This window comes from Grammomys surdaster, unplaced genomic scaffold (assembly GCF_004785775.1).
Source record: "Grammomys surdaster isolate TR1022 unplaced genomic scaffold, NIH_TR_1.0 221, whole genome shotgun sequence".
In the NCBI taxonomy this organism is placed as follows: Eukaryota; Metazoa; Chordata; class Mammalia; order Rodentia; family Muridae; genus Grammomys; species Grammomys surdaster.
In genome coordinates, this window is record NW_021604666.1 from 1372149 (window position 1) to 1380908 (window position 8760).

General features: G+C 41.6%; 1 non-coding gene across 1 annotated transcript; it reads left to right on the plus strand.

Moving 5' to 3' along the window:
• Positions 1–7343: 7343 nt before the first annotated feature.
• LOC114625770 lies at positions 7344–7447 on the plus strand. Its single transcript, XR_003712133.1, has one exon. It is a non-coding gene; the product is annotated as a U6 spliceosomal RNA (small nuclear RNA).
• The last annotated feature ends 1313 nt before the right edge of the window (positions 7448–8760 follow it).

Consider the following 8760-nt stretch of genomic DNA (forward strand, 5'->3'; position numbering starts at 1 on the left):
TTAGAATGGGATGGTACTCTACACTAAGAATGGATGGTACTCTACACTAAGAATGGATGGTATTCTACATTTAGAATGGGATGGTACTCTACACTAAGAATGGATGGTGCTGCCTACACTTAGAATGAGATGATACTGCCTACACCTAGGGTGTTCTTCCCATCTCATTTAATACGCTCTAGAAACTCCCTCATAGCCATGCCGAGGGGTTTGACTCCTAGGTCATTCTAAATCCTGTCAAGTTGGCAATCAATAGGCGCCACCACAGGCTCACAAAATAGAGAGCAGGCACCAGTCACTGTTGACAAGCCTGAGCAACATGCACAGCAGGTGCATACAGCCAGATTGGCCAGCAACATAAGGTTTAGTTGGGACAAGATAGACCATGAGGGACAGCAGTTAAGTCTTCTAGGGAGGGTGTGAGGCTATGTGTGTGGTGCGACAAAATGTCAGAGAAGCAAGGGTGAAAAAAAGTAAATAGACCAGAAACAGCAGAGCCTGAACCAAGGATGCTACAGCAGGTCCCCAGGCAAAACTCCCAATGAGCTCACCAGAGCATCATTGAGAGTCACTAAAAATATCTACCAGAAGGTGACGCAGGTGGCAATTCCAGAAAGAGCGTTCTTGTCCCTCCTCCTTCCTACTACAGAGGAGAGGAGGGAGGGACAGAAAGAACAAAGAAAATAGGACTTGCCTCTGTCATAGTCAGCTGCAGCAGAGCCCAGCTGTGGGAGAGCCATCCTCTCATAATCATTATATGCAGAGATTTCCTGTCTGTTGGAGTAGTCTACTGTTTGTGACTAGCATGACCTTTGGGCTGTCTGCTGCCTGGGAGTGAGCAAAAAACCCAGGTACCTGCCATTTTCAGTACCTGTAAAGGAAATTCATTCCCCCACCTGCCCCACGTGTCAGTTTTCTGTTTCTATCACAGACCAGAGGATGAGAACTTTATAATAAATAGATACTTATTTAGCTTATGTCCTGAAAAACAAATCAAGGCACACATACTGTGAGGACCAGGAATGTGAGGGCCATGGAGGGTATACAAAGAAGAGAGCACAGCAGATAGGTCCCTTCTCAGCCACCCATTGTCACAATAACTAACCCCCTCCTGTGATAATGGAATTGATCCATTGAAGAAGTCAGGGCCTGAGCTGGGAAGATGGCTCACAGGGAGAAGCACTAACTGAACAAATGTGAGAGCATGAGTTCAAATCTGCAGATCCCACATGTAAAGCCAGCTATAGTCACACATCCCTGGAACCCAAGAGATATAGTTGACAGAGACAGAAGGATTGCTGGAGCTTGCTGGCTGCCAGCCTAATTCTAGATTCAGTGAGATTCTGTCTCAGAGAAATAAGGCAAAGAGTGATAGAAGCATGACCTCCAACATCCTCCTCTGTTTTCAGTAAGCATAGGCATCATGCATACCTTTATAGACATATGCATATATACTATACACATGTGCACACTAATAATAACAATAACAATAATAAGCAGTAGTCATAACTTCTATATTCCAATAACAAACTTGTAGACACCAAAATCAGGAGGAAAAAATCTCATTCAAAATAGCATTAAAAACATAAAATACCTATGAATAAACTTAACCAAGGAGGTGAAAGACCTCTGCAATGAAAACAATTTAAAACTCTGAAGAAAGAAATTGAAGAAGACGCTAAAAGATAGAAAGACCTTTAATTTCATGGAATGACAGAATTAATGTTGTAAAAGTGCTGTATTACAAAAGCAATTTACAGACTCAACACAGTCCCCATCAAATATCTAATGACATTCGTCACAGAACTAGCACACAACAGCTGTAAAATCCACATGGAAGCATGGAAATTCCTGTTTTAATTGCCAAAGCCATCATGTCACAATACCTGATTTCCACCTATACTACAGAACCACAGTCTCAAAAATATCATTCTGCTGGCACAAAACCAGAAGTGCCCACCAGTGAAACTGAAGGCTAGAAATAAATCCACTCAGCTATGGCCATCTGATCTTTGACGAGGGTACCAATGCTAGCATTAGACAGGAAAATGACCTCTTCAACACAAGGTAGGTAGGAAACTGGATATCTGTTTGTACAAAAAGGAAACTCTATGCATCTCTCTCATTCTGTACAAAAGTCTACTCAACAAGGATCAAAGACCATATAAAGGCCTGGATGTCTGACTTACTATCTAGAGGAAAGCATAGGCCAAACATTTCAATATCCAGGAGAAGTCAAGAACTTTCAGCAAAGGACTCCAATAGCACAAACTATGGTCTGATGCCATTGGAAAGAACTCAGAATGGTCCTGGCACAGAAACATACAGGTAGACAGCTGGAACAGAATAGAGGACCCAGAAATAATCCCAAGAGTTAACAGATGGGCTTGCATGATAGTTAAACTTCTATACAGCCAAGGATCAGTCATCAGAGAGGGGATAGAGAGCCCATAAAGGGAGCAGACCTTTGACATACAACAGAAGACTAATGTCTGAAGCCTATGAAGAACTCCAGAAATTAACACCACCACTCCCAAATCCAATCAATAAATGGACTAATAAATTCACTACAATGCTCTTGAAGGAAGAAATGGGAGTGGCCAATAAGTATTTGAAAAGCGTTCAACATCCTAAGCCACTGGAAAGATGAAAATTAGAAGTGCTTTAAAATTCCATCTCACCTTAGGAAGAGTGGTGGTTAGCATCAAGGAAGGGAAGGCCGGCAGACTAACCCATATCCATTGCTGGGGGCAGTGTCAACTGGTTCAGCTGCTCTGAAAATTAGCATAGGGTTTCTCAAAAACTGGAGGTAGAACTTCCCTGTGCTTTGCCCATGCCATTCCCAGCCATGAACTAATAAGTGTAAGATCTTTACCAACTGCACATGTGTAAGATCTTTACCAGTCACACATCTGATTGGGCATCACTGTCTCCTCAGAGAAGCTTCCTCTTGCAGTAGAGGGGAACTAACACAGAGACCCACAACTGGGCAATGTGTGAAGGGTGAGAGACTTTGCAGCCCTCTGTCCTATCTGGAATGACTTCTTCAAACTCTTCCCCTCGGTGCTCAGAGAAGTATGCAGGAGAGGAAGCTAAGGGATTTTAAGAGGCAGAGAGGATGGTTGACTCAAAGGAAACAGTGTCTTCCAGATACATCAGGACTTACACACCCTTGCATTCACAAAGTCTGGCAGCAAGCATTGGACTGGCACGAATTCAAGCCCAACATGGACCTGGCACTAGGAGGTTGGGTAGGGTGGTGGATATGGAGTCCTATTCCTAATCAAGATGCTATTTGCAATTGATACCTGCTGGCAAATGAAAAATCAGTTTTCTCCAATGGAGTGTCTCTAGGTATATCACCATACTCCAAGTCAGGTCCTAAACCAAGGAATAGTTGTCCAACATAAACTCCATGGTATATGTGTGTGTGTGTGTGTGTGTGTGTGTGTGTGTGTGTGTGTGTGTGTTTATTTTATTTTGGCTTATTTTGTGTCTTGTTGGGATTGTTTGGTTTTGAGTTTTTGTGGGGCACATTTGTTGTTTGTTGTTTGTTTCTTTGTTTGTTTGTTTTAGAGAGACAGACAGACAGCAAAGTTGGGTAAGTAAAGAGGTGAGTAAGATCTGGGAAGAGTTGAGAGAGCAGGGAAACATGATCAAAATAGGTCATATGAGAAAAGAGAAACAAAGCCAGGCAGTGGTGGTGCATGCCTTTAATCCCAGCACTCAGGAGGCAGATATGCATCTCTATGAGTCGAGGCCAGCCTGGTCTACTGCGTGATTTCCAGAACAGCCAGGGTTATACAATGAAATCCTGTCATGAAAGACTGGGGGAGGTAGGGAGAAAGGAAGAGAAAGAGAAAAGAAGAGAAAGGGAGGGAGGGAGAGAAGGAGAAAAGAAGAGAGAGGGAAGGAGGGAGGGAGGGAGGGAGGGAGGGAAGGATCCGTGTCTAAGCACACCAGAGATACTTGCACATCCATGCTTACTGCTCCACTATTTGCAGTAACCAGGATATGAAGCCAGACTGAATGTCCATCAAGAGATAAACAGATTTAGAAAATATGGTGCATGCATGCAACGGAATTTTATTTGGCTATAATAAAAGATGAAATGATGTAGTGGATGGAACTGGAGGACAACATGTGAGTAACCCAGACTCAAGAGGGCAAATACTGCACGCTGTCAGCCATACATGACACAAAAGTAAAAGTGGGACTTTGGAGGAGGTTTAAAGGTAAGGAAGGGAGATCAAGAGCAGCTGATGGAATGTATTTAAATTAAAGAGAAGGACTAGAGCCTGATATAGCTGTCTCCTGAGAAGTTCTGCCAGAGCCTGACCAATACAGATGTGGATGCTTGCAGCCAACTATCAGACTGAGCACGGGTCCCCAATGGAGGAGTTAGGGAAAGGACTGAAGGAGCTGAAGGGGCCTTATCTGGCATCAATGGGAGGGGAGGCCCTTGATCCTGTGAAGGCTTGATGCCCCAGTGTAGAGGAATGCTAGGGCAGTGAGGCAGGAGTGGATGGGTAGGTGGGGGAGCACCCTCATAGAAGCAGGGAGAAGGGGAATGGGATAGGGGGTTTGCAGAGGGGAAACCAGGAAGGGGGATGACATTTGAAATGTAAATAAATAAAATAACCAATAAAAAATAAAAATAGAAGGATTAATTTGAGGAAGGAAGAAGATCAGAAGGAGGAGAAGTGACAGTAGGGGTAGGCAATGACAGATAAACAAGAATGAAGTAAAACTATATATATGTATGAAAAATGTCACAGTGAAACCTGTCACCTTAAATTAATTTAAATAACTTATTATTTTAATTAATTAATTAATTTAACTTAACTTATTTTAAATTAATTAAATTAAAATTAATTTAAACACGAATAAAGAAGCAAGTAGGGCTTGGGTATCCATAAGCAATTGTTAGAAAAGACTGGGCAGGTACACCCAGAGTGATTAGACTCCGAATAACTAGAGAAAAGAGGGTGGTTTTGTTTGATTTGTTAACTTTTGCTTCTTGAGGTCTCCCTGCAGGCTTAAGAAGTTGAAGTAAGACCCTTGCATACTTAATCCAGTATTGGCATTTGCTTCCAGAAGTTTCTAGACTAATACAGGTTTTTTTGAAAAAAAGGTTCACTTATAAACCCAGCTCCAAGTACCTAATAGATTTTCAGTTAGTGGATTAACACTGATGCAGGAGCCAGTCAATGAACACACAAGTTTCATTGGTTTTTAAAGCAGAAAAGAAAAGGGCAGAGAAATCACAAACCGAAAACTTACAGCTCTGGTCAGACCAACTGTCTCCTGGGATACACATCTGAATCCTTTCTCTCTCTTTTTTTTTTAAGGTTTAGTTTTAATTTTAGTTGTGTACATTGCATGTGTGTATATATGTGTTGTGCACATGAGTGCAGATGCCCACATAGGCCAGATTAGAGCAATGGATTCCCAGTGTCATTACAAGTGGTCATGTTGCATCCACAGTTGGGAAGCAGAGAGAAATAAGTGCTGGAACTCACTTTGATTTCCCCTTTTTTATTCAGTTCAGGACTCCAGCCCATGGAATGGTGTCCCCCACATTTTGGGAGAGTCTTCCCACCTCTATTGACCTAATCAAGATAATTCCTCACAGATATCCCATTGTGTGTCTTACAGATGACTCATCAAGCTGACAGTTGGAATACACCATCACAGAATCTTTATCTTCTTTCAAAAAGCCAGTCTGATACTGCACAGAAAGGAGTTTTGATTCAGTGGGTCCATGTTTGAGTCCGTGCTTGGCATGTGAATGCTGAGAACTTATCATGACACCGAAAAGTGATTTGTTCAGTAAAACCATAGAAGCTTAGATGACGAGAAACCAATGAACCACATGGCAACAGAAAACATAAAACAGCAGGAGGTGCTCACACTAGAACCTTATCAGCAGAATAAGAAGTGATTAACGGAGAAAATAAACAGTTTTAGTGCTCTCACATGGAATGGCTGCAGACTTTCCCTGAACTGTTGCATACAGAAATAACTCACTTATCACCAGTCAGCTATGTCAAACACACAAACAAGGCCTGGGCACGTTTAGTACATCATGTTTTAAAGATTTATTTTATTTCTTAATTAATGTTTATGCGAGTGTGTGTGGTTATGTGCATATGAGTTTAGGTGCATGCAGAGCCCAGAAGAGAGCACTGAATCCCCTGGAACTAGAGTTTACTGTCAGTTAAAAGTCATCCAATGTAGCCCCTCGGAGCTAAACTCAGGCCTTCTGCAAGAACAGCATGTGTCCTTAACTACTGAGCCGTCTCTCCAGGCCCTAGGATTTCATTTTAATGATGCTTAGACCATATGTCTAATCATCACATAGCCTCTATGATTTCAGAGAGAAAAACCCAGTGTTTCCTTTGGGCCACTCTGTTAACCAAAGCCACTCTTCTTGCTGTGACCAGAAAGATCGTGGGTAGACAAGCAACATGGGCTATACATATATCCAAACCACTTTTTAGCTCTATGATATATAATGGCTAGATGGTAGCCCTCTAGAAATTCACATGCTTGCATCCTAGAACCTCAGAATGCAACCACATACTTGAAAGAAGTAATGAGTGAAAGTGAGATCATTTGGGATGAATCCTAATCCAACAAGAGAAGACTTGGACATCGGTATAGACAAAGGGATGATTGGCATGTGGCGGCACAAGGAGATGCCAAGCAGAGAGATCTCAAAGAACCCAAACTTGCTGTAAAAGTTAATATTGATTTTCAGCCTAAGAGGATCCAGAATCCCCTAGGAGTTGAATGGCTGGAAATATCTGTGAGAGAATTGCTAGACTGGGTTAACTGATATAGAAAGATCAACCCTACATGTGAGGGACTCTGTTCCATAGATGTGGTCCTGGACTGAATAAAAATTAGAAACCAGGCTAAACACTAGTATTTCTCTCTGCTTCCTGGCTGTGGATACAATGTGACCAGCCACCACTCACTGCCACCTCTATGACTTCCTGCTATGATGAACTGTATCCTAGAACTGTGAGCTAAAATAACCTCTTCCTTTCTTAAGTTGTTTTTGTCAGGAATTTTTGTCACAGTAACTAGGAACGTAACTAAGGCATCCATGAACACCCTGATGCTGTACTTCTAGGCTCCTCAGGCAATGGACAACAGAATGTTATTATCTAAGCCTTCTAGCCTGTGATATTTGGTAATTTCTAGCCTGACAAGCAAAAACATCCATATCTCCTTTCATCAACTTTGCAACCTCTCTAGAGTTAAGCTCCAGGACTGTTAGGAGTTTCATTATATTCCTGCATATAACGTAATACCTAGCTGTGAATTAACATTCAATAATATTTGCAGCACATATGCTAAAATTGAAACAATATATAAAAGATTTGTATGGCCCCTGTGCAAGGATGACACAAAAATTTGTGAAGTGTTCCACATTTCTATAGCATCTGTTGTTGGAGATTTGCCAAGGACCAGCCTCAGCTTGAAGAGCAGAGAAATAAACAACTCTAGATCAAATTTTGGGTCCAAGATGATGGCCTATGTTCTATTCTAGACGGTATTCTAGACAGCTCTCTGCTCTAGAGCTCTCTGGATAACTCACCTCTTGCAGATCAAAAGCCAGTCTTTTATTTAAATATCAATTCAGTCATTACCTGTGAGGATTTGAATATGCTTGGCCCAGGGAGTGGCACTATTAGGAGATATGGCCTTGTTGGATTAGGTTTGACCTTTTTGAAAGAAGTGTGTCATTATGAGCATGGGCTTTGAGACCCTGATCCTAGCTCCCTGGAAGCCAGTCTTCTGTTTTCCTTCAAAACAAGATGTCGAACTCTCAGCTCATCCTACACCATGCTCCCACCTTGCTGATTATGGTCTGAACCTCTGAACCTGTATGTCAGCCCCAGTTAAATATTGTCTTTATAGGAGTTGTCTTGGTCATAGTGTCTGTTAATAGCAGTAAAACCCTAAGACATTACCCCAGGTTCCCTTTTGAGTATCACATGAATTAGCACCCATGACCCCAGTCCCTTGATTCTTAGGAGCCAGCAAGCACACATTGTTTTTAACATTGCAAAAGATTTCAGAGATCTGCCTGCCTTTGTTAAGCACAGACAATAAGCTAGCTGTGTGGGATCTTGCTTTGCAATCACTACTCCCTAAATCTCTTTATCTCCTTCTTTAGTATCTTTCTGACAAGTTGGTTCATAGTGCAGCTGTCTCTGTTCCTTTAAATCTTTGAAGCTACATATACAATTCATATTGCATCCTTATGTTTTACATAGTTGAGAAATTATATATTTTTGAAATTATATTTTTAGAGTTTTTTCCCACAGCCTTAAAGGCTATCCTGAAGGTCCAAGCATTTACCATTTTGCTAAGACATTAGCCACGCCTTTGCCTCCCAGACTCTTGCTGTCTTTGATTATCATGGAGTCATTAACATTAATGGGGAGGACATTCCTAAAAGGAAGAACATGAAAATATATACAATATTATACAAACAAGCCTTATGTCCACAGCAACCCTTGCCACATGGAGGCCCATGCCCTTCTGGCTTTGTTCCAGTGGTAGGAACCATGTCATGCTGTCCCCACCATGGCCAGGCCAGACTTGGCAGGGATTTATATATACATGCATACATACATACATACATGCATGCATGTGTGTGTGCATAAGTATGTATATAGGTATGTGTATATGATGTATGTGTATAGATAAATATATGTGTATTTACTTCTATAAAGTAAATAT